General features: G+C 41.7%; 1 long non-coding RNA gene across 2 annotated transcripts in view; it reads left to right on the top strand.

Moving 5' to 3' along the window:
• Nucleotides 1–22192, top strand: part of LOC140561689 (uncharacterized) — a 68111-nt gene extending 45919 nt beyond the window's left edge. Inside the window, exons 2-4 of one of the 2 annotated variants that reach the window (XR_011980088.1) lie at nucleotides 6295–6384; nucleotides 20850–20965; nucleotides 21319–22192. This is a non-coding gene — a long non-coding RNA (uncharacterized lncRNA). The remainder of the gene's footprint in view (nucleotides 1–6294; nucleotides 6385–20849; nucleotides 20966–21318) is intronic. The other variant, XR_011980089.1, reaches the window with a different exon arrangement.
• The last annotated feature ends 2559 nt before the right edge of the window (nucleotides 22193–24751 follow it).

The following is a 24751-nucleotide window of genomic DNA, read 5'->3' on the forward strand; positions in this document are numbered from 1 at the left end:
CCCAGAGGAGTCCAAAATTTCCACTTGCGCAGCTTACGGTACTCCCCGCCCTCGTAATACCGTATACCGCAGTAATCTATTGAGACGGAATGACAAAAGTGGCGATATCCCAAACTCGTTTTATAATCATGAGCGTTATAAAACATGTGACAGTTTTGCTTCTTTTTTTCATATAATCCCCAGAATTGAGTGGAAAACACATCCTGGCTCTGTGTGCCACATTTTGGTTTCCATTTTAGTTGAAATAAAGCCAGGTTTTGTTTGATGAGGATGGGAATCCACGCTGATTTAAAAAAAAAATTGCTGTTGTTTTTTTGGTTTAAGGGACAGTTCTCGCCACCTCCCACGAGAGAAAGAGAGAGAGAGCGAGCTTATGGAGAAATGACAGTGGGGCTCTTTCACTGACTCATCTGCTGCTCCCCAGACAAAGTTGTGGGGAGAATTGTGAGTGGGAGGCTGCAGGGCTCTGTGATTTCCTGCCCCTCCACTGTGAGTGTGTGTGTCTGAAAACAACGTATGGGTTCTTCTCACCTTACTCACTGACTTTGACTTGCTGGGTCCTCACTGGCTGGGGCTGCAGCTGTTGGTAGTGGGTGGTATAGCGCTCTCTGTCTGCCTGTCTGTGTGTGTGTGTGGTTGGCAGAAGTGTGCTGGTAGTATACTTCCGCTCTAGCCCATGTGGTGTAGTGTTTGTTTACCAGCACCACTGGCACAAAGACTGACGTGTGTGTGTGTGTGTGTGTGTGTGTGTGTGTGTGTGTGTGTGTGTGGTTCAGTTTAGTTTTTACACATGGCATTCCAGCACATTGACGCTTAAACAGTGTTGGGTCTTCCCTGTCTCTGACCACCAGCTTCACCTAGTCACCTCTTACTCAGTCAACACTTATAACAATTAACTTGCTCCAAATTCCCTGCCTTCGTCTTCATCATGTAAAAGCTGAGAGAGACTCAGACAGCAATAGTGGGCACCGCATCAGATCTTTATTATTTCTCTTTTAGTTTTGTTTGAATTCGTAATAGAAACAATAAACACAACATTAATGCAATTGATCATGATCATCATTTATGGAAGCGCTACCAAATCAGCCAGTTAACCAAATTCTGTTGACAGTGGCTGGTGACCATTTCACTAGTCATATTGAAGCATGATTATTGGTTGCACTGGTTGAATCTAAACTCTTTACTGGCTTCCTGTAGCTGCTGCCCGCATCAGATTCAAAACCTTGACGCTGGCCTACAAAGCCAAGAACGGACCAGCCTCTCCGTACTTGATGGCAATGGTTAAAAGCTGATCTGCACCAAGAGCCCTTCCAGCTTCAAGTACGGCTCGGCTCGACCCGCCATCCCTCAAAATCCACTGAAGACAAGCGTCCAGGCTTTTTTCTGTCCAGGCACCAAAGTGGTGGAACGAGCGTCCCTGTGTGTCCGAACGGCCGAGTCGCTCGCTGTCTTCAAACGCAGACAGACCCACCTCTTCTGAGAGTACTTCGGTAGAGAGTAGAGTATTATGCTCTCCTTATTGACTTGTGTTTAGTAATGTCTAAACTTGGAGGTTTTTCTTGGGTAAATAGCAAAACACTTTTGTAAGTCGCTCTGGATAAGAGCATCTGCTAAATGCCTTAAATCTAAATGTATCAATCAGGAAAGAGTTACAAAGCAATTTCTAAGGCTCTGGGTCATCAGCGAACCACAGTAAGAGCCAGACTTGGAATAGTGGTGAAACTTCCCAGGAGTGGTCAGCCTACCACAATTTCCCCAACTAACGAGTTCACAGAATGGAAGACATGGGTCTTATCTGGCATCTGGCATAAAGCTAACACTGCATTTCATCATAGCAACATTATACCATAACTGTTAACCATGTGATGATTAAATATTGTTAAATATTGTGATGATCCAGGTCTGCTTTGTTTCTGCAGGAGCTTTGGACGATTTACACACTATACATTATTAATGTCAATTATATTCATAATTGTTTATATAAGATTTTGTTTGTAACTGGAGGAATGCCATAGTTTCATTGTACATTGTAACTGCTTGTTTCTGCTGTGCATATGACAACAACATATAAAATATTGAACCTTGAATCCTTGAATCCAAAACATGTTGTAAAGAGGAGGGCTTGTTTTTCATCAGGGTCACTTTATGATCGTCCCTTTAACAGAGCAATAAAAGTGTTACTGACCGAATGTAGGTCAGGAACTCATTCTTATCTTCAGTCAAACATTTCATGCCTGTCTTGTGGGTGTGTGTGTGGGTGTAGGTGTGGGTGTGTGTGTAGGGGGGGGGGGGGTATTTTTCTGACAAACACTTCTGATGTTTTTTTTTTTTTTTTAATCTAATCGACAGAAGAGCAAGAGCATGATGAACTGTTTATTTTTCTTTGGGAAATCCATGACTGTGGCTTCCCCTAATGCCCTAACACTTTGCCCACGCTGATAAACTGCCAAACAGACAGTTGTGACTCATGTCAGCCCCTCTTGAGTGTGCACAGTTCAGATACGTTGAGTCGTTGTGGTGTTTGTTTAGTGCGGAGATGCTGCCGTTGCAACGGATTTGAACTGTATTATGAGTCAGCTTTGTTTACAGTAAATCTCCTCCCAATAAAAAAACATGAATGTGAATGTATTTAATGCCCTGCCCTGATTCTTACAGGCTGTGGGAGATGCCCGTGTTTTTCAATACAGGCTTGTGACGCTTATACACTTTGGAATTGAGTAGGTGTGAATGACCTAGTCGTGTTTATAAATGGACATCAGTGTTTACTGGCAGGCAGCAGTTTCCCTCATTTTCCCTCAATATTCAAATGAACCAACCGTGTCTCATTGATGAGAAAACCAACAGCAGGTTCGAAATCATATCTGTAACAGAATGAAGCACATTATTCACACTGTGTTTTTTGTAGGAATTAATATGACCGCAGAAATTGTGCCGTTTCTAAACTCTTTACATTTTACTAAAATTACTAAAATTATTACTTAAAATATTATAATATTGTATTTTTATATGTATTTAAATAAATTTCAAAAAATAATATTTAATAAATATTTAACTAATATTTAAACCCTGCAGTTCTCATTCCATTTATTGATAGAGCTACTAAATCGGCCAGTTAGCCAAATGTAAGTTCACATTTAGGTTTAGTTTCATAAGCCACATCTAATCATAATTCTTCACTTAAACAGAACCTGTCTGACCGTGTAGAGCAGGCTAGAAAGTCTCAAAAAATGATGCCACATTCTAAAAAGATTCAAACACAGATGCAGAACAAAGCAGTCTGGAAAGGGTTACGAAGCCATTTCTAAGGCTCTGGGATGTCCGTAGAACCACAATGAGAGCCATTACCCATGAATGGAGAAGACTTTGAATAGTAGTAACCCTTCCCAGGAGTGGCCGGCCTACCAAAATTTTACCAAGAGCACATCAACGACTCATCGAAGAGGTCTCAAAAATACCGGGTGAACACTGGGCAAAAATGGCGCCCGTGAGGGAGTTGCAAGACGCAAACCACTTCGTTGCATGAGGATAATCAGGCTAGAAATAACTGCTGGGTGTTGGATAGAGGTGGTGCAGTGCAGCGAATGTCTCGTTGAATGTGTGGAAAATGGATCGCAAAGCAGATGTTAATGATTGGCAAAAAAAGAGTGATTGCATTTGAGCGAGTCAAAGGCCACCGTGTGAAGGAAGCCGCTGAATTTGAGACGAAGCTGCTGGACAGGGACCACTGGCGTGTTTCATGGCTTGTAAACAAAAATTGCTTCTGGAAGTCAATGCTGGCCTTTCACAACCAATCTCTGAAAGAACACTCCACAAGGAACTGCCTGCCATGAACATGAACACGCAAGAGGCTTTCGCTCACATCTGCTCAAGAATGACAAGAATGACGAGAATTTCCTGAGGTCTGGGATTTCTACCACTGCTGATAGACCCGTGTGACCATACGCTTCAATACACCTGCTAATTCCTACTTCCTTCACACTATGGCCTTTGTTACGCCCAAATGCAACCACTCCTTTTTGCAGAATATAATATAATCAGCTTTTTCTTTTTTGCCGATTAACTTGTGTAGTTTACGATATCGATCGGGTCTGATGGTGTGATTTGGGCTTGTATGTCGCTTTTTGATATATACCAATAAGTAGGATGCAAAAGTCTCTAACTCACAGTTAAACAAATACACTAGAAGCACCCTACCTACCACATGGTGTACCACAACACCATAGCAACCACCTCGGACCACCTGGAATACCATAGCTACTGCCAATAAGCAACCAACCGCCTAGCAAGCACTATAGCCCCCTTCTATTAACTGTCGACAACCTGGAATACTGTAGCAACCCTTTGGCAACCTCCTGGGGTACAGTAGCAACCACCTAGCACCTACTTAGGGGCACTACTAGGGGCAGTGGTGGCTCAGCGGTTAGAGCACCGGGATATCGATAACAGGGTTGTGGGTTCGATTCCCGGGCTCGGCAAGCTGCTCTCTGCTCCCCGGGCGCTGGAGTTGGCTGCCCACATCTCTGAGTGTGTGTGTACTCACTGCCCCTGTGTGTGTGTGTGTGTGTGTGTGTGTGTGTTCACTACCAGATGGGTTAAATGCGGAGGACAAATACGTGCACCTTTAACAACCGCTAAGTAACTTCATAGTGACCACTTAACAATGCCACAGCAACCACCTGGTAATTCCACTGCAACCACCCAGCAGAATCTATATAACCATCTTGCAACTGCGTTGCCACCATCTGGAATAGCATAGCAACCAGTTTCAACCTGTTGATCACGTAGCCTACAGCCAACAAATGCCTGGAAGTGGCCGGAGCTTAACACATTCCCCCATGATTCTCATTCCCATTCGTATTTTACAAGGGCCGTCTCGCTAAACTTGTCGGAGCAAGAAGGGAGCAGCTAATCTGTATGGGAAGGCATCTAAAAACTGCTTAACTTTAAAATGCTGGAACCGTCTGTGTAATCTAGATGAATACTGTTTCCAAGACATTTCCAGTGTATGTTGTGGTCAAGTGTTCTCCCACCTTTACCTTTGACAGGCACTGTTCTCTGACCGCTAAACAGTAAGACTTACAGGAACATGAATACTCACTCATTCGTCTGCTGACTGTTTGTGTCCGCTCATAGCTGCACTGACTGCTGGTGCTGGACCCCTAATAGATGCCACGCTATCGGCTGTGGGTTGAGAAATTTCATTATTCTCATCTCAGGGACTTTGAATGCCTTCCCCACAGCTATTATGATTCTGCAGCAGTGATCTTGTCACCACTACAGAATAATAAATAGCAACTAGTGGTGATGATGCTGATTTTTTTTTTTTTTTTCCTTTGGTAGCACTAGCATGAATTAGTGCTGTAATAAGATGCTTGAGTGCAGTCATACAAACAGAGCTGCTGCATGGTGTGTTTATCAGTGAAATGTTAGCGTGAACAACGGCAGTAAACACACATAATAGCTGTCAGAATAGCCATTAAAGACTGAGGGGAGCGGTTGTGCATAGCTTTAGTGATCTTCATTGTGCATTCATGTGATGTGTGTTTAGTCGCTCTTATTCTCTCTTATAATTTGGGTCATAACGCTGGGACTGGGGCTTTAGGTTTTGGGTAAATATGCATATAATGTATGTTTTGAGGTTTGAAAATATACAATTATTTAGGAGTGATCTATTGGAATGAAACCTGAAAACAAGGTTTTCTCACAAAACTTTGTGCCGCAGCAAGAAGGGACCTTGAAGTCTGCGCACAGCTAGCCTGTATGGGAAGGCATATATGGAACGACTGCTAGATTCACATCGTTAGAAAGTGGAAAACAGCAAAAATGGAGATACAAGGTTTTTGCATGACATCGATGATGTACATAAATACTGGCATTTTCAAATGTTCTTGCAAAACCCTGCATTCCAAGTCATTTAATTGAATTTAAAGTTCCTTCGCTCACATGGCACGATACCAGCTTTGTAGATTTAAATATGCTGGAATATTTGAATAATGAAGAGCGAGAGTGATGCGAAGAATTGAAAGCGCACTGATGTGAAGTCAAAGGAAGCTACTCTAGCAGGACTAAAATAGAGGCAACTTTAGAGTTTGCATTTCCTGTGTGAGGTGCAAATTCCCCTTGCCTCTCGTAGTAGCAGAAGAGGTCAACGGGTTCAGAGCCCTAGTCTTTGTTTCTGTATTGTCCATTCATAAAATAAAAGAGGAATAGAAGTGGTTGTATCATACAGTGGGTTGTCAATACAGTCATCTGAAATGTTCATTCATTTAAGTGTTTTTGTCTGCATTTCTACAGGATGTGAAACCTTCAGTTTGACCAGTATGTGATGGACAGAGAGTGGCAGCACGTGGACTGAAGGACGAGCTGTTGTGCGTGCTGTAGTAGGTAAATTCCCAGTCTAAACCTTCTAAGAGGTTCTAATGGAAATACACTTCAGTGCCCTGTGGAGTGTTGACATGTCATTACTTAAACAATAGTATTGTCATTAACCTATTTGTGGCCCAGTGGGAGGGCCACTATGCAGGCCTCATGATATTAACGAAAGTGATGAAGGGCTCATATCCTCTTTCTTCTTTAGCGGCCCCCCGTTTACAAGAAACCTCAGTGTTTTCAGCCTATGAGAGGAGCGAAGGACAGAGGCGACTAAAGGGGGGGGGGGTGGTTGGGGGCGGCGGTTTCCTGTCTAGGTTTTGCTTTTACTTCTACAAAGATAGGTGAGAATATATAGTAGCGTTCTTTATTCTTCGTACATATGGCACACCCTCAGGTAGCTGAAGAAAAGGTTGAAGGTCTTTGGCTGTTAAAGACACCATTAAGCATGAACACTATGAAGATGTAAATGTAACTCCTCAACAACTCCTACTCCTTGCTGAGTAGCCGAACCTGGAACAGGGTAAAATTGAACGCAATTAGAAGTGTAATGTTGGATATCAATGCATATTGATGTATATGTGTAACTCTATCCTCTGGGGAATAGCTGGAACAGAATTTGCATTGCATGCATTTACGACATGGTCTGACCCCTACAACAGGGTTCTCACCATGGTGTACTCTACACTTGATGTACACGCTGTACTCGCTATGAAACCTCTAGGAATTGTGTATATCCACTTAAAATTTGTGGCTGTTATTACTTTTATTGTATAATAGTAAATAATTGAATCAACAGTAAAAGCCAGTTCTAAATGCCATCATTTCTAGAGATTTTTCCAGATTTTAGCTTTTTACCCAAGTTTATTGATGGCAAATTCCCAGCCAATACCCATGTGTTTTCTTATCACATGATGTTCTCAGCTCTGGAAGGTGGGAAATCAAGCACATGCTTCCTCCAAGTCATGTGAAGCACCACTGCACCTTTTCAAACAGCACCTAATGCAAAGTCATTGGAATTCCAATGGTCGATGTAGTGTGGTGGATACTGCCTTCCTCATGGCAGACGTGTTCATTTTCCCGGCTGTACCAATAAGGTGTCTAACGCTACGTTTGCCTGTCTGTGTCACATGATTCAAATGTAAGTCTCTCTGGACGAGAGCGTCAGCTAAATGGCATACATATAAATGCCATTGGGCAACTCTTCGTGGTGCCAGTTTTAATATGACAACAAACACTCTCACCATGACTATGAAGTCTAATGGGGGATGGCCAGTGATTTAAGGTCAGTTTTGGACTCCCGGCCACAGACTGTACCAGTAACTATTTAAACTGCACTTTTACATTTTCATATATTTGATCAACAATAAATATTTAAAAAAATGCTTCAGACTAGAACACACCTCTGGTCCCATTCAGATCTGAGGTATCTGAGCTGATGCAGGCACTGATTGCTTGGTATTGGCTAGAATAAGCCTGATCCAATGCTGATAATATTTTTTTATGCAGTCATCCTAGATGATATGCAGGCACGACGAACATGATCCACAGCCTGCAGCAGTTGAAGTACATTCTCAGGTAACTAGCAACCTCAACCTCTGTAGTCTGGAACTGTTTTATAGGTTTTTTTTTTTGGTTGATCAGAGGCAAAAGAGATAGAACTGGACTGGGACATCCCTAGTAGCGTACTGATTTTTCAGTTTGGCATCGCTGAGAACAGTTATTTTAAACATAAGGAAGGCTCATCCTCTCTGCAAAAGTGCAGTGCTCTCACCTTTCGCAACTCATGTTCTGATCTTTGCTCTGATCTCAGAGTCTTCGTTTCAGGGGGAAAAAGTGTTCATCGCACATGTTACTGCAGTTCTAGAAGCAGCAGACCGATCTGAGCATTTACAGATCCATCTCTATCAAGAGATAGAAAATTTAGGTCCAGAAAGTAAAAATCTGCCCCAGCATTTTGTTCTAACTGCCTGATCAGCCCTGCTGCAGCTAATGCCGAGTTACGCCACGCAATTATTACCCTGATTTTTGCCCTGTTTGTCAGTCTGGCTCAGTCTTTAGTAGTAGGCTTTGGTCTGCAGATTTTTTGTCATACGGAGCCGACAGTTAGAGAGTTAATTGAGTAATGTTTGAGGGATGTAGACTCTGGAGATTTCTGGAGCGTATCAAACGTTTGCTTTTTTGACCTGACTCTGAGCCTAATAATGTAGTGTTTACTGGTAAGCGACTCAATCTTAAATGATGAAGGAGCTACATTCTGACACTACAACATATGCCATACTGCAGCATCATTTAAGGTTGAGCAGAGATTTGGATTAGAAGCCAACATCTGCTTTGTATGTAGGGTATCCTCCAAAATGTGCTGTGCTACTCCCCTTCAACTCCCTTTGCACCTTTACAGACCACCCTAACTCAGTCCTCCCACCCACAACCTCGTCCAAAGGTGTTTTTCATGTTTCTTTCGTTTTGGGTTAGTGAAAATGGGTAAAAAAAAAAGTTGCACTTTCTAGGTAACGCAAGGCGCATGTGTTGGGTTCAGCTGCTACGACGTGAAAAGTCATATAGTGTACCCAAGGCTTAAGCTGCAGCAACGCAGCCCAGGAAGTTGGAACAAAATCCTGGGGTGGATTTTTATTTTTCTCTTGATAAATCCTGCAAATATCAGCCCAGTGTAGCTCGACTTGAACCTTAACTCTAGCATAGTAAGTGTCAGTCTTAAGCAGAGAACATCCACTATCCACATATTTTCCTGTCAGCAGTCCTGTGGTGGTCCCCCTTCATTGATGGATGGGGTAGAGTGTGGCTGGCAAACAGATGTACAACAACAGATGGGCAAAAATCTGTAATTGTAATCTTGTAAAGTGGGCTCATGTGGTAGGTGTACTTGCTAAAATGTCCAGCGCATGTAGGTGCAAGGTTAAACTTTCTGATAACCTGCCAGTCCATTTGGATAATGATATAAGAGAGTAGAGAAGGCACATTGTCTCTTAGTTATGTGATCCAGTGTGACGCGTTCCCCACCGAGCAGGGACACGCTGGAGAACAGGCCCAGGCCGGTAGCTCTCCTGCAGTGAGCTGCGGCGGGGAGATAGTGCTGGAAGTTGCGCTATGACTCAGCTGTCTTTTACTGGCCAGTTTGCTTCCTGAGAACAGAATCTTTCTGCCCCCTCCTACACATGCGAGCTTGGAGACTCTGGTGTTATCGTGCTCCGCCAGCCAAGAAATCTGTTGGGAAATAACGACCGTGCTTTAAGAAATAGCTGAAGGCACGTCCTTGGCCGAGACTCGGGTCCATGTTTTGGGAGTGTTTATAGAGAGAAAAGTCCAGATGTCTAGATCTTTCTGGGATGACTGATGTGTTCTCTTTAATGAGGAGAGGCTTCACACCCCTGAAGTCCACACTGGAATTTGGAGATAATACAGTGATTCCGTAACATCAGTCATCGCAAAAGGGCCCTTTAACATCAGCGCTGCGGCTGATCCTCTGTTACTGCGGTAGAAGAAAGGCCGTCTGTAAATGAAGGCGCTTTTTTTTTTCCCCTGCATGTTTTCCTCCTGAAAAACGAAGCTGACGTGACAGAGGCTCACAGTGTATTCACGTTTGGCCCGCCAGTGGCATTTTCAGTCATCCTTGTCTGCACAAGCCCCTGCCAAAAACATCCCGATGTTGATGGTGGTGCACATTTCCTCATGCCAAGGAAGGCCACACAGAGTTTTGTAGACTAGTCATTTCTGAAGGGCAAGGCCAAAACACAAGGTCGCATTCCACTGTCTCAAGTCTAAATACAACACCGGAGGCATGTGGCTGACTGGAGCCTGCAGTAGTGGACATTTGGGCCACACAAGGATCTTGCTTTTGTATTTTAAAATGAACAGACCAGATCATTTGTAAGTATCAAATGAATCCTGTAGCTTTTAGAAACGTTGTCTACAACTATCTTTAGCCTGCCCCGTGCTACATAATAATTGGGCCAATTTTGAGGCCAATTTGGCCCCATTTACAGTCACAGAGGGTGTCTGGATTTCAGGCTGGCCCTCAATGATTGTATTTCTAGATTATTCTGTGGTGTGTGTGGTGTGAGTTATCTGATCTTTACACTTCCACGTTTTTTAGTTTGCACTTGCGTCATCTTGTAGTGGGATTCCCGTTCTCTCAAATCAAACACAGTGTTGACGTCTTGTGTTAAAGCTGTTAACCAATGAGACCTGAGGAATATGTTGCTCCGTTCCAAACCACATGCTTCTTTACTTTAAATACTTCGCTGTTGAACACACGTTGAACTGTAGTATTATAGGGTTTGGGATACAGCATGTGCTCTGCAGTCATATTGGCTCCTGACAAATTCTGCAAGGACAGTCAGTCAATCAGTCAGTGTGTGAATCTGATAGTAGTTGGAGTTTTATTTTGGCTAAATTTTACTAATCTCATCCAGTTTGTTCATCTTAGCTTGTTAACATTTCATATTTCACAGCATAACCACATTTAGTTTTTGTGTTTGGAGTTAATGAAGCATAATAACTATCTCATGTCTCGTTCCCACAATGCCATCAAAGCTGAGAAAGCTAGGGTGAGTATGTAGTGCTGCTTTTGAGGCCCAGGAAGCCAGCCACAGCATATTTATGAACTGTCACTAATGGAACGGCACTGGACAGCTGAACACGCTTGGAGAAGAACACTAACTGCCGGTTTTGTAACGTTAGCCGACACTCACACTGGCAGGAGTCAAGGCCAATTGTGCCTTTCCTGGGCCTTTCTTCCATTGCAGGGCCAAATGGTTTCTAAGGCCGCACCATACCATTCTGCACGGCTGTGAACATGTTAGATTGGCTACAGTTTTTTCCCTCATGTGCTGTGTTGCTAAATCAGGACCAGGACATGCACTGCATCTCAATAATTATGCAACAGTTTTGCTATTTAGTCTTAGTTCTGCTGCTAGATTTTATTTTGAATTATGCTAAAATTAAAAAATAAGAATAATACTGTTTGTGTTTGAGAAAGTGAAGCGATTTCTTATACAGTTTTGGCTGATACATTTTATTTATTTTAATATATTTTAAGAAGTTTGACTCTTTTATTTTGCACAGTTTATTTTACTGACAAATAGAAATTATGCACATCTCATAATAATTATGCAACAGTTTTGCTATTTAATCCAGCACTACACTTACAACTTCTAGGCTAATGTCGCTACACTAAAGACCAAGGCACCAGTGCTAAAATGGAACGACTGTTCTTGTACTTATTAGATACAGTCCGCCGTTTTCTGCTCTGGAAATATAAAGACCCCAGACATGGAACTAATCAGCGGATCCATATGCCATTAAGCCCTCCCGCCAGCAAACGCTTGGTGGAGGCAGCGTGTGTGTGGGGTTTTGCATGTTTTATTTTTCATTTCTAGGAATTTACCTGCTTTTTACAGCTGACATTATCACAAAGCAGCTTTACAGGAACCAAAAAAACATAAACATAAAAACCCTTCTGAGGAAGCCAAAGTCGACAGTGGCATCTTGGGAGGAACCAAGACTCTCATACTGGTTTTGTGACCCTGATTTCTTGCAGTGTTGGTTTGAGGATATTTGCAGTGTGTAACTCAATTTAGAAAGCATGAGCAATGAGAAAGAAAAGTCCGCCATTGATTGAATAAGTGCTTATTCACCCTCTGTAATGGAAACAGTGCTAAACTACTTACGGTTGAAGATCGTGGCCTGCGGCCGTCCATTTAGGTAGGATTCTCCCTGCGCTGTTTGGTTTGGGATGGATTTACCGGTCATTCTACAAGTATAAACAGAACGTTGATGTCTTTAAATCTGTGTAATAACATCAGATGAACGTAAGAAGTCCTAACAGGTGCTTACCTCCATGAGCTTGTTGGTCAATATTGACTTGGCATTAGTCAGTGTTGGTACAGAGGAGTGTAAATTGGGGATGAGCATGTAGTCAAACTCTCCCTGGCATTTGTTTTAGTCAGGTCATTGTGGGAGAGTACTGTGAAGTGCTTTGGCCGCGGTCGCCGTGTCCGAATGCTACCGGTTTCCACAACATTGAAACAACATCTTAAATCTTATCCTGAGTTGAAAGAGCATAGCCAGTCATTCGGAGGTGCCTGGAGGACAAGAAGCTTTATCCATCATGCGGAGATGCACTTGAGACTTATCCTAGAACAGCTACTCCTCTTTCTCCTCCAGCACTCCCAGAGGCAGTTTTAAACAGGAGTGCCACGCCTCAAATGGCAAATATGAGAGCGCATGAGGTCAATGGGTAAGGAGCAAATATCTTTGTTGACTATCAGATCAGTATAATCGTATGATGCCACTCTTAAATCATCATAAAAGGTCGTGTACCCAATATTTGAGCAAGGCTATTGATACATGGTTGATACTAGCACTAAGAGCTAACATATGTTGATATAATAAATATATTATATATAATTATATATAATCAACGTCAGCATATGTTAGCTCATGGTACCTGTATGAAATATTTATTGATAGCCATGCTCAAATATTATGTTCATGACATATACGTGTGTGTGTGTGTGTGTGTGTGTGTGTTGTTTTATGAATGTAAAAAGGTACTAGAAGTATGAACTGACTTTTTAAGCTAAAGGATACAAGCTGTACAGGGCTAGGATGGTAGCATTAGCTGAGGTAACCTCACTTTAATTGGTTGGTGTGAGATTGCACTAAATGTTTACAATGTTTGCAGTGTTTGATTACTGCATGTATGTTTGACCAAGTTACTTATTTATTCTCAGGTTCAGCTGCTAGATTTTATTTTGAATTACAGAAAGTGAAGCTACTTATTATACAGTGTTGACTGATACATCTGATTTATTTTTATATATATTTAAGAAGTTTGACTCTTGTTATTTTGAATTTGAATGCTGTGTCCTGCACCATTGTTTATTTTAGTGACAACGTAACACACATAGATATAAATGTACTTAATTCCCATTTATTTGTTATATTATATAAAGAAATGTTTAAGATCAATCCTGATGCCTTAAGTCTCTCCCACATGGTGAGGTATACGGTTTATTAATTCAGCAATGGTATCGAATCTGTATCAGGTATCGACCGATATGCAAAGTTTATGTATCTGTATTGGTATCAGAACTGAAAAAGCCAGATCGGTGCATCCCTAGAATTTCATTGATTCATTGATACCTGTGAGATGTGTCCTGTTCCACTGGCTGCAACACTAGCCAGAAGCATGATCGCTCAACCTTAGTGCTCAACCCAGAGAGGTGTTCTATTTACGATGCTCTGCACCCTTTTTCCTTCAAACATACCTTTTGCTCATTGTGAATAAAACATGCTAATCTAACTTCATTAGTTGACAGGACTTCTTTTCGAGTTCATCAGGCTTATTTAGTTGTTACTTCTTCTAGTGTCTATGCCATTAAAAATCATATTCGTGCAAGTTTTACTGCACAGCTGAACAGTGCATCACTACTCCGGAGTCTGCTAAATCATTCTCAAGGACTTTGACTGTCATGATTTGCCTTTCTATTAATCCTAGAAGTCCTAAAGTCTTTTAGACTTCTCCTAATCTTTCAGACTTCAGCTTGACCTCCACCATTCCTATGAGCTGTCATTTCGTAATTGCATTATGAACTAAGGGCTACTTGAAAAAGGCTTTTCTATGTTGTTATAGCTTTCTCCTTGTTTGTGGGCATTAGTTATTTTCATTTTCAGAGTACTTAGAAGAGCCCATAGCTGCGTAGAGGATTGTTGGTATAAGTTCTGAGGAGTTCGATTATTCATTAGGCTGTGAAATTTGCATCACCTGGCCTTTCCTAACATTGAATGTGGACAATCCAAAGCTCTCTCATACTTATTGAGGCCTGAGACCTTGGTAAAAGTTTATCTGAGAGTGCAAAGTGCTTGGGGTGCCTAATCTTCAGTCCTGTTTAGGCCATTCCAAATATTTTTAAGAAAAGACCCATCGCTATTGGCTAAAGAAAGCCCTGCTGCAGTGGTGCAGCCAAACAAGTGAGAGCATGTAGGCCTGGCTGGTTAGTTCTCTCTCTCTCCCTCTTTCTCTTCTTCCATACTTTAGCTACCGACGGTCACAGCCCCCCCCCCCCCCCCCCCCCCATCCCATCCCATCCCATCCCATCCCATCCTAGGCTGTTGTCATGGCAACAGCCACAAATCCAGACGTTGCTGAGATAAGGAGAGGACTGTGCGTATGGGCATTTCCAAGATGTAATAAGATGTACAGATCCTCAAATGAAAGTCTGAAGGATTATGCACATTTACCGCCCTAATTTTCTACTCGCAGCTCCATTTTACATATGACAAATCTTTAGCGACCGTCTGAGGCCGGACACTCCTGTTTCAGAACAGTCGTAAATAACACGTGCGTGAGACACACTGCCATATATTACTACCTATATCTGTAGCTTCCTAAGCCACCGAATCCATCTTGACTTCTTTCTTCTGCTCCGATTCTGTGGAGGGAGGGTGTCGCCGCCCAACACAAACTTCTGGCTGACTGATTTCCGCAGTGTTCTCCTGGGGAGTCTTGCCTGTGTTTAACCAGGAAACTCTGTGCGCATGCCACAGCTGGAAGAGCTTGGCTGTGGCGTGCCGCGTGGAGGACGCTCGGTAATGAGTGATGAAATATTCTGGGCCAGTGGAGTGTCTCAGCTCAGCGCAGCGATTAGCGCATAGCAGGGGATTACAATTTCAGACCTTAAAATGACGCCAGCCAGACGAGCAGCATCAGTTACACTGCAGAACCCTCCCCTGAACCCTCCTTCAGGAGACACGTGCTGCTCGCCTTTGCCAGATGCTGTGGTCAGTAGTGGGGAAGTGTTAAGTTCCCTTTGTGGAGCTCTGCCCACAGACTAAATGCGAGGGCTGCACAATATGTAGATTGTTGTCGTTACTGCAGTACAGTAGGTTTAGCTTTTACAACAAATCACTAACTATTTAGATAGAATCAGGGTGTTTAGAAAAGGTGGGTAAACCCTGAAATTCCCAGAGTGCTCAGTTGTGTGGAACGATGGACCACACTCTCAAACCAAGCAAGTGTTTTCATGTCTTTAATCACTATAGTGTAAATGTTGTGTGAGCTGGGCTGCAGTTTGGTGTGCTGTATTGCATTTGCTGTATTACTTTCTGTAAAACAAAGGTGTAATCATTTAAAGGACATGAAGGAGATGGTGCACATACCCAGCCCATTCCATCAGCTCCACTTACCATATAGGAGCAATTTGTAGTTTCAAACTTACAGAGCTGTTTCTGTTTCTTTGCATACTTTGTTAGCCTCCTTTCACCCAGTTCTTCGATGTTCAAGACCCCACCATGACTCACCACCCATATAATGTCTGCTTTGGGGTCCAGAGAAACAGATGAACTTCAGTCTGCAGTTATAGAACTACAAAGTGCTCTTATATGGTAAGTAGAACGGAGATGATAGACAGTGAGTGTAGAAACAAGTAGGTGGTGTTAATGTTGTGTCTTATTGGTGTATGTATAGATAGAGCATGGTGGGTAACGCAGTCTTCTACCCCTAGTGGCAGATTGTGATTGATTGCCTGGCCAGGCAAACACACCACAATACACCAATAAGAGTCCTTGGACCAGACTGCTAACACTATATTTTCCTACCAGTGTGAAATAGTTTAAATGTAAGCCACTCTGAGTAATTTTAATAGAAAATATAAAAATGCCATTACATCCCAGATTTCTGAAGGATGACATTTCTGTACATAAACTTTTAGTCAGGTGTTGGGACAGGAAATTATATCAGCATCTTATCTGTATCAGCAGATTTTGTTTGCTAGAAGGTGTTTCTCTTGGTGCAGTTGTCGAACATACAATGAAACATTTAAATCTAGAAAAGACTCCTATGTAAAATGAACAGTGCAACTTCGGACAGATGTTTAGGTTTTTTTGATACATTTTATGCCAGAGTGTGTAGGTGGCATTTTTCTACTGTACTATAGTCCTAGTATAGATAGTATAGATATATTTTTATATAAATATATTTATATTTTTTATTATTTTTATAATTATTTTAACAGTTTGCGCTTCAGCAGAGTACCTAACACTAGTCAAAATAATGTTTAGTGTAATAGTTTTAAACGCTCACAATAATAGTTAATCATTATGTGTGTGTGGGGGGGGTCCCCCTAAAAATTAGGGCTACCCCATTTGTAAGATACCCGCCTGAGATTCTTCAAGTTGAGCAGGTCTCATTCCCTTATTCTAGTGGTTTAGTGATGAGTGAAGCTGAAGCCTGAGGTGAAGAATTTGTAAAGGATTCCAGCTCTAACAATGTCTCAGAAGAAGTCTAAGGTGTGATGGCATTTACAACTTAGTTAAATATAAACTCTATATGCAACCATTCGTTTATCATTTAACAACACTGGCCGTGGTAAAACTATGGAAATAAAAAAGTTGAATGGCTAGGCAGCTTTTCTTCACAATTGTCTGCGCATATTTGCTGGATATATGATGCAGGTGATGAGGCTAATTAACAGTGAAATAAAAAAATGAGGCCACAAGAGCTTGACCTAAGGAGAAATGCATGTATTCTGCATGTCTTACTCATCTAATATCATAGGCCACAATTCAGATCTTGCAGCTAGCTGTTTTTTATTCATGCTTTATGGCTCAAAAACATTTTTTTGTCCATATATGAGAGTAGAATAGTAATCAATAGGCAAATCTCTATATTAAGCAGTCAAATACAATTGCACTGATATAAATCAGGGTACAGCCCTATAAGAAATGCCATATACTCACTATTTACAGTGAATAGTAATTTTCTTCTCACTCAGCTTCCCCAGCCAACCCTCCCCCACCTCGGATTTGAATTGCTAATGCCAAGAGGCCATGTTTGTACAAATCAGAATTTTAAAGGCATTATCTCTTTGAGGTCTAATTCCCTAGCCAAACATTTAAACTGTTCAGCATGGAATCTCTGTCTGACTCTATAAGGTCAGACAAGCGCGCAAACATACTTCAAAGGAGCGCGTTTTTTTTCTCTCCCCCTTTTCAGTTTCATTAGTCAAGTTTAAGTGCCTTTAGTGAGCCCTGCTCCCTATGCAGTTCTTTAAGGGTCGGAGATGATCATGTTTCTACTGTTTTATTATCTTTCCTATTAATAATTTAACCTATCTCTGCTCTAACAAATGCATAATGTTAGTTGGCCAGGATCATCCAACTACTTGTCCTAATGGAGTGGAAATTTTACTGCTGTGGTCGGAAGTTTATAAGCAGTCATCATGGACGTGAATATCATGGTATATTTGGGCTTTCAGTGATTTCTATAAACTGTTCTTTTTTCCTGGAATGCATGAACAACATTCACCTTTAATAGAAAATAACAAGAATTGATGCCCTAATAAATTTTTAGGGGGGGTCCTGAAATCAACACAAGGTCAAAATGATGCATACAGAGCCCCTTCTCCCAAATAGACACTAGACAAAAGTTTACAGCTGACTGCATGGGTGAAGAAAAAGCCTTCTGGGGAACAGTTTTATGGTCAGATAAAACAAAGATTGAGTGGTTTGACCAGAGGTAATGATTGGAGGTGAGGTAAAGGTGAGGCATTTCGCCTCTAAGCTTGGTGGTGGTAGCATCATGCTCTGGAGCTGTTTTGCTGCCAGTGAAACATTTGCTACATTTACACGAAGTGGACAAAGTAATGAAGAAGGAGGACTACCTCAATTCTTCAGTGGGACCTCAAACCATCAGGTAGATGGTTGAAACTTGGATGCAATTGGGTGTTCAAACAAGACTGTGATCCCAAACACACCTTAAAGGTGGCTGTGGGATTGAGAAAGCAGGCTAAAGCGGACTTTTAGAATGACCTTCCCAAAGTCCAGACCCTATTGAAAATATGTTGACTGTGGCTGAAAGCCAAAAGTCGATATTAACTCTACCAGTTCTGTCAAGAAGAGTGCTCAAATATCCAACCTGAAATCTGCCAGAAGCTTGTTGATGCCTACCAAAAGCATTTGATAAAGGTGGTACAGGATTTAACCAAGTGTACCGCCTCTTTCCAAACTGCCACTGTTTCGGCATTGCTGAGCAGCCAACACACTCAGTGGTAAGCGCCAGGTCCTCAGCTCCGCCACTCCAGCTAACAGATGCCTGTGCTGGCCAACAATACCCTTGTTTTTTGAAATACAATGGCAATTCTTGGGATCCAAGCACTATGCGCCACTATAAAGCATTTGGAGCATATAATGGCCAATATTTTTAGACTGGTCTTATTTCTTAAATTTGTGGTCTGAAACGAAAACGTTTGGGCAGGACTTGAATTTGCACACTGATCTTAATAATTCCACAGAAATGGCTACAATATTTTTTGTCTAGAGGTGTAGGTGATATTGGTATGGATGATACCAGCCGATCAGAGAAAAAGGATGAACTTGAGTCTCTGAGGTTTGAGTAGTCTGAATGTAATAATGTATTTATGGATGCTCAGTGTAATAATATTAGATTGGTATCAGCTGATATTCAAATTTTAGTATCTATCTCAAATTAAAGTGGTATTGTGTTGTTTTCGTTTGTTTTGGGAGTTTTTTGTGTTTCCCAATTTGGTACTGCCAATTAACCCAGTAGCAATGTTCCTGACACACATCTCGTCCAAAACTTTCAAAGCCAGCCCCCGCTGGCTATCTGGTGATAGAATGATTTTGTCAGCAGAACATTTTATCATGGAAAAGGGTTTAGGTGAGCGATTTCTCAGTTTCTACAGCTCTCTGTAATTGGAAGTGGAGATCAGGAAATCAGATGGGCTCGACTGAGGAGTGAAAGGAAGAATGGGCTACGTGGCCATTACATGGAAAAGATGGTTATTGTCTTATCTTACTTTCTGAAAAGTAACACTGTTGTCAATTATAGAAGGTGTCACCTGCCTCTATGTCAGTGTGGAACGTCTTGGCTAATTGCTTTGCCTAAATGAATCATAATGAACCATAATGAACATCATACCCTGTGGTCTAAAGTGGTCGAACGTGAGTGATGAGCCATTATAGCTTGGAGTAATGTCGGATTGTAGCAGTTTCAACTCTTTCTCGAACTGAATCAGCTGCAACTACGCATTTAGAAGTGGAGAAATGAGAGTGCGGTGTTGGCAAGCATCTTTCGAGACTTGGGCTGAGACACATTGAAGAAGAGCTGTGGTAATTCTGCGTTGGCATCAGTCCAGTATTTACCATCTCTCTGATTGAGCCTCACTCATCAGCCAAATGAGTGGAGTTCACATAGTCAAGTGTACAGTATTACAGTGTGACCCCACTGCCCTTCAGTTCACATCTTTATGATTATTTTTACCGTATTATTTTATTTTTCACCAGTGTGTTCTAGCGGTGCCACAACTAATTAACTCCATCAACTAAAATCAGTGACCCAATTAGTTGGCAACTAATTTAATAGTCGATTAGTTGGTGATGTCATCACTCATCATCAAGTCTTGGGCTAACTAGGAGGGGTTCTGGGAGTACATTAACCACAGATTCAAAGTCATAGTTTTACTACAGCAGTGTGGAATACAGGTTTACACTGCAGTTACTTGTTATAGTAATAATGTAACAATCATTCTGGCTTCATGTAAATAGAGAGTGTGGATAAATCCTTTAGGGAGTCATAAGCTAACACTGTTTCTCTCTGGTCTGTCAGTGGAGAACAGAGTTCTATTAGTGTGAGGCGAGGGAATCTTGTATGAAAACAGACTTTTTAAAAAGTTTAAAAAGGCCAAAAGACAAATCTTCAAGTAGGTCTTATTTTATATACTATACCTTATAATATATTCTATTGTTTCATGTGATCATTAAATCATTTCACTGCTAGTTGCACCGTGTATATATTTTTTTGGGGTAAAAATGGTGAAGGGAAAACTGGTTAAGTTTTATGTTATTGCTGCTACTTTGCACATCCTTGGTTTGAAATTTTGACAGGAAAAAGATCAATAAAACATATGTTATATACATACAAATATATTTCATATATTAGCAGTTATTAGCAGAGTTTTAAACAGTTATTCATCTTTATAGCAAATGCATTAAACAACCTTGAGCTAAATTTCAAAACCAATAGCTCTGAAAGAGTTATTTGGTAATTTTGCGATTCATAATCAGAATAATCGATTATTTGTTTTAGTAATCTATAATCCTAATCAGTCATCAGAACAGTTGTTTGTTGCAGCCCTAATATGTTGATGTAATTGTGAACCTATCTGTAATCTTTTTAGACTAATAATCTAATATAAAGAATTTGGCTTATCTTTTTAATCTGATAAGCCACATTTGAAGCCAGTGTAAAATACATGCCAACTGCTGTTTAAAAAACGATGCTGGTTATGGGATCATCTTTCACACTTTTGTTAATTATAGGCTACTTTTAATGCTTTTACACTGGTTATTTACTTAATGTTTAAAATGTTTATATCATCGGTTTCTTTTATCATATTCTCTTGTGTCACTTTGAATTTGTCACTGTTGTTTCACGGCAGCAACCAAGCCGGCCAGTCAGTTGTGCCTCAGACTGTGCAACTATGGTGCTGCATCTTCTAAAGCTGCTCAACCAAGGCAATGGACATCTGAGCTGTGTGCGATAGCACTTCTGGAAGTGAGCTGTTCCATGCTACCTTCACCTCTGAACAGAAGATGGCTATTCACATGTCACCATTTGCCCATTTTGTTACAGTTTTAGCTTAAAGATGAGCAACACCGTTTGTAATTGTGTTGCGTTCAGCATGTAAAGGCCTTAATGCAGGTCGTTTCGTTGCTTTTTGCTGTATATGGAATTTGTCCTCTGCTGACGACAGACAGTATTCTTATAAAGTGACTCTGCTGTCCACTACTACTATTAAATCACAATTTAATGATAAGCTAGGGAGAGCGTTGTTGCTCGATTCAGTTCCAGGTTTACAGATCAGATTGATCTCTCTTTGGTCACCACCTCTGTCACTTGTTTTCTAGAACCCTGATGCCGCCAGTTCCTCACGTGCCACAGACGGTGTGCCACAACGCTGATGCCCACATCGATAAATGGTCATTCTGAATCACAGAGACTGCTGGACAGCCACACTGTATCAGAAGCCAAAGGATGGAACAGGAGCCCTCCACCTGGAAACAGTTGCTGGCACACTGAAAGGTATGACCTCACCTGAGATGACTGAAGGACCTGAAGTAACTGGACACTTTCCAGGTTCCACAGGAACGAAGGCAGCATCCATCTAGAAACAGCAACTGGTGGAACAGTTTATACAAACCCGGCCACATGCGTCCAGCAGGCTGAATCGGAGCAGATGTTCAGAACTGTTTGTTTGTTTGTTTTTTAATCACGCTGCAGAGTTATAATATGATAATGCAACACAATTTTATGCCCATATGTTTAAATAATTAAAATGACTGTGTAATATTAGTGGGACGGTTTCATTAAGTGTAGTAACGCAGGGCTTTCAGAAGAGCTGCGAACGTTTCAGAGCAGCTCGGGTAAAGCCCAGGTTAATTGAATTGCTCTGGAGCAGGCGTCAGGGATTGAGATGACTCTACCTAGATTAATGTGAGGCCTAGGGGATGATGGGATAGCAGGGCTGCTCCAATAACAAGAAGAGGGTTCAGCAGAGGCGACACACAATCTGGCTAGACAGTTTTGTCAGTGGATCCCCTCCTTAATCCGCTTTCCTTGTGCATCACATGACCACGTGACCACAATACTAGAGCCCATAACTCCTGGAGAGGCGGAGAGAATGGGCCTTCATGATCTGTAAACAATTTGCAGTACAACTGCGGAATAAACACGGACTCATGAACATCTGTCTGGTTTTGTGTTTTTCATTTGCTTTCACTGCTAAAATAACATGGGATTTAGCTTGGAGGAAGGACTGGGTGCCATTTTATGTAACTTTGTCATTTCTTTTATTCTTTAGTTGACTGAAATGGATTTGGCCTGCTCATTTCAGCACTTATCTTAGGGCTGGAATTTAAAACAATAGGTAGTTGTGGCACTTTCTTCACGCTGGGAAAGGTGCCTTATCCATTCAGGCAGATGTAAAGGGTGGAAGGTCATTTGACGAATGTCTCCCCTAAATGTCTCTTTCTCGTTGAGTGGTTCTGCCACTGATACTTTATATGGCTTTAAAGCAGAATCAGCTATCCATTTTGCCAGAGCAGGCATTTTGGAGATCAATATCGGAAGAATATCATAATGCACTCCGCACTCTTGCCCAGAGGGAGTGCTGTCATGGAAGCCGCAGCCAACTGATGAATTGCTGTGCACATGGACATCTAGACAAGTGCTTTGGAGTTTGGAGTCAAGCGCATGTGTATATCTTCACTGGTGCAATAAATTCTTGTTAAAACCTGTTTTAAGAAATGTTTGTCTTCATGTGAAATTGCAAGAACAAGTAGGTAAATCTTTTAGAATAACCTGTATGGGTGCTTTGGTTACTAATTAAATGAGCCTGATCGCTATTAGTTATAATTATGGGCAAATACAATCAGTCTAAACTAATAACACACACATTGTTGTACTGTTCATGTCTGTTATTGATCACATTGAGTAAACTGCCACAGTGCAGGCTAGAAAAAGTAAGTGATCAGTTGAATTTATTAACCCATAGAGCCTCCTTCAGCAGCATTACAGCCACCAAACATTTCCTTTAATTGTAAATAAAATTTGCACAGGGTTAAGGAGACCATTTGAACCATTCCTCTCGTCCTCACTGCAAATGTGCTGTAGTTCAGCAGTATTTCCGATAGGCTCAATATTTCTGGTATGCCTTGTGTGCACAGCTCTCTTCAGGTCATGACGCATCTCCATAGGTTTAAGGTCAGGACTTTGACCCGGCTGTTTCAAAACACAAATCATCATATTTGCCTGTGTGCCTTGGGTCATTGTCTTGTTGCATAACCCAATGTCTATTTAGCTTGAGGCTGTGGACTGCTGTCCTTACATTGCCCTGTAGAATGTTATGATACATCTTTAAATTCATTGTTCCTGCGAAGATTACAAGGCATCCAAGTCCTGATTGCCCCAAAGAAGCTCCAAACCTTGTTGCTCCTTGCTTCCCAGTTGGGACAAGGTTTTGCTGTCTGAGTATTTCTTTTTTTTCATAGTGTTGTGTATTTGTGCTAAAAAAAATCATCCTTTATAATATCTGTCCAGCATTTTCATTCATTCTGGAACATTCAGGAACATTCAGGTGGTATTGGCTGTTGTGCTCTTTAGCTGCTCCCAGGTCTTTAACAGCGCTTTTGTAGCCTTTTCCAGCTTCATGCGTATCTATAACATGACTTGCATCAAGATTCACACTACCCAGTCTTTTTTTAAGCAGAACAGATTCATCAGTGACCAGACTTTTTACACTTTTATTTAATGACCATAGTACCCTGTGAAAACCACATTTCCAGTCTCCTCTCCTTAACTGAAACACCTTTCACCAGTTAGCTTTTGGAGAAGTCATTACTCAGAGGTTCACTTACTTTTTCTAGCCTGCACTGAGGATGTTTACTTAGCATTTTATAGAATGCAACAGTGCTGTACTGTTTGTGTTTGGAAAACTTTTCCAAAAGGTTTACTTACTTTTTCTTGTGACTGTACATACAGTCACATAGCCTATATGCTAGCATAATAATATAACATGTTTCAGGCATCTGGTTCATTATACCTGTGAACAATGCTGACTTAAAACACTCGGATTGTTTTTTTTTATATATATTTATATCACACCTTTTTGTTTATGCAGACATCTTGAATGTTCCCTTCATTCCTTTTTAAAATCATATTTCTCAGCAACAATATGCTTGTAGGTCATGGTCTTTGAGCAGCAGCCGTTATTGAGTGTAAACAGTTACAGTTTGCGGACACCCACTTGGCCTGAATGGTCCCCACAAGTTTCCAGTGTGGTCCCTTTTTCCTTGTTTTGCTCTCCCCCTTTTCTCCCTCTCTCTGTCTCTGGTCTTATCTGAGGGCAGCAGGCCAGGCACACATGTCCTGGCGCTCTGAGAAAAGCCAGTTCAATGGAAACCGGTGGGCAAACAAGCCGCAGAGGACGCCGTGGCACCCCGATGTCGGCAAATATTTGGTCGGGAGTTCAAAAAGTGGCGGCCGTTTGAAGTTGAACAAGGGACCAGATTTGGCCGGTGCTGGAACAGGTGGAATGCGTTGCCTTTCTGAAAGTGAAGTGGCCACGTGACGGTGGCTGGATTAGGCTGGCGAGCAGTGTACTCGTGCCCAGTTCCACAAATGATTAGAGGCAGGGTCGAGGTGAACAAGTTCAATTAGGCTGCCGTTTAGGACCTGCTGCATTTCATTACGCCAGACCGGATTTCTGGTAACTACTGTTGTCCGCACCTGCTGGGTCAGCCTAGTCTGAAGCTCGGGGACAGAAGGTCTAGTGAGCGTCCC

Source organism: Salminus brasiliensis, chromosome 9 (genome assembly GCF_030463535.1).
Source record: "Salminus brasiliensis chromosome 9, fSalBra1.hap2, whole genome shotgun sequence".
NCBI lineage: Eukaryota > Metazoa > Chordata > Actinopteri > Characiformes > Bryconidae > Salminus > Salminus brasiliensis.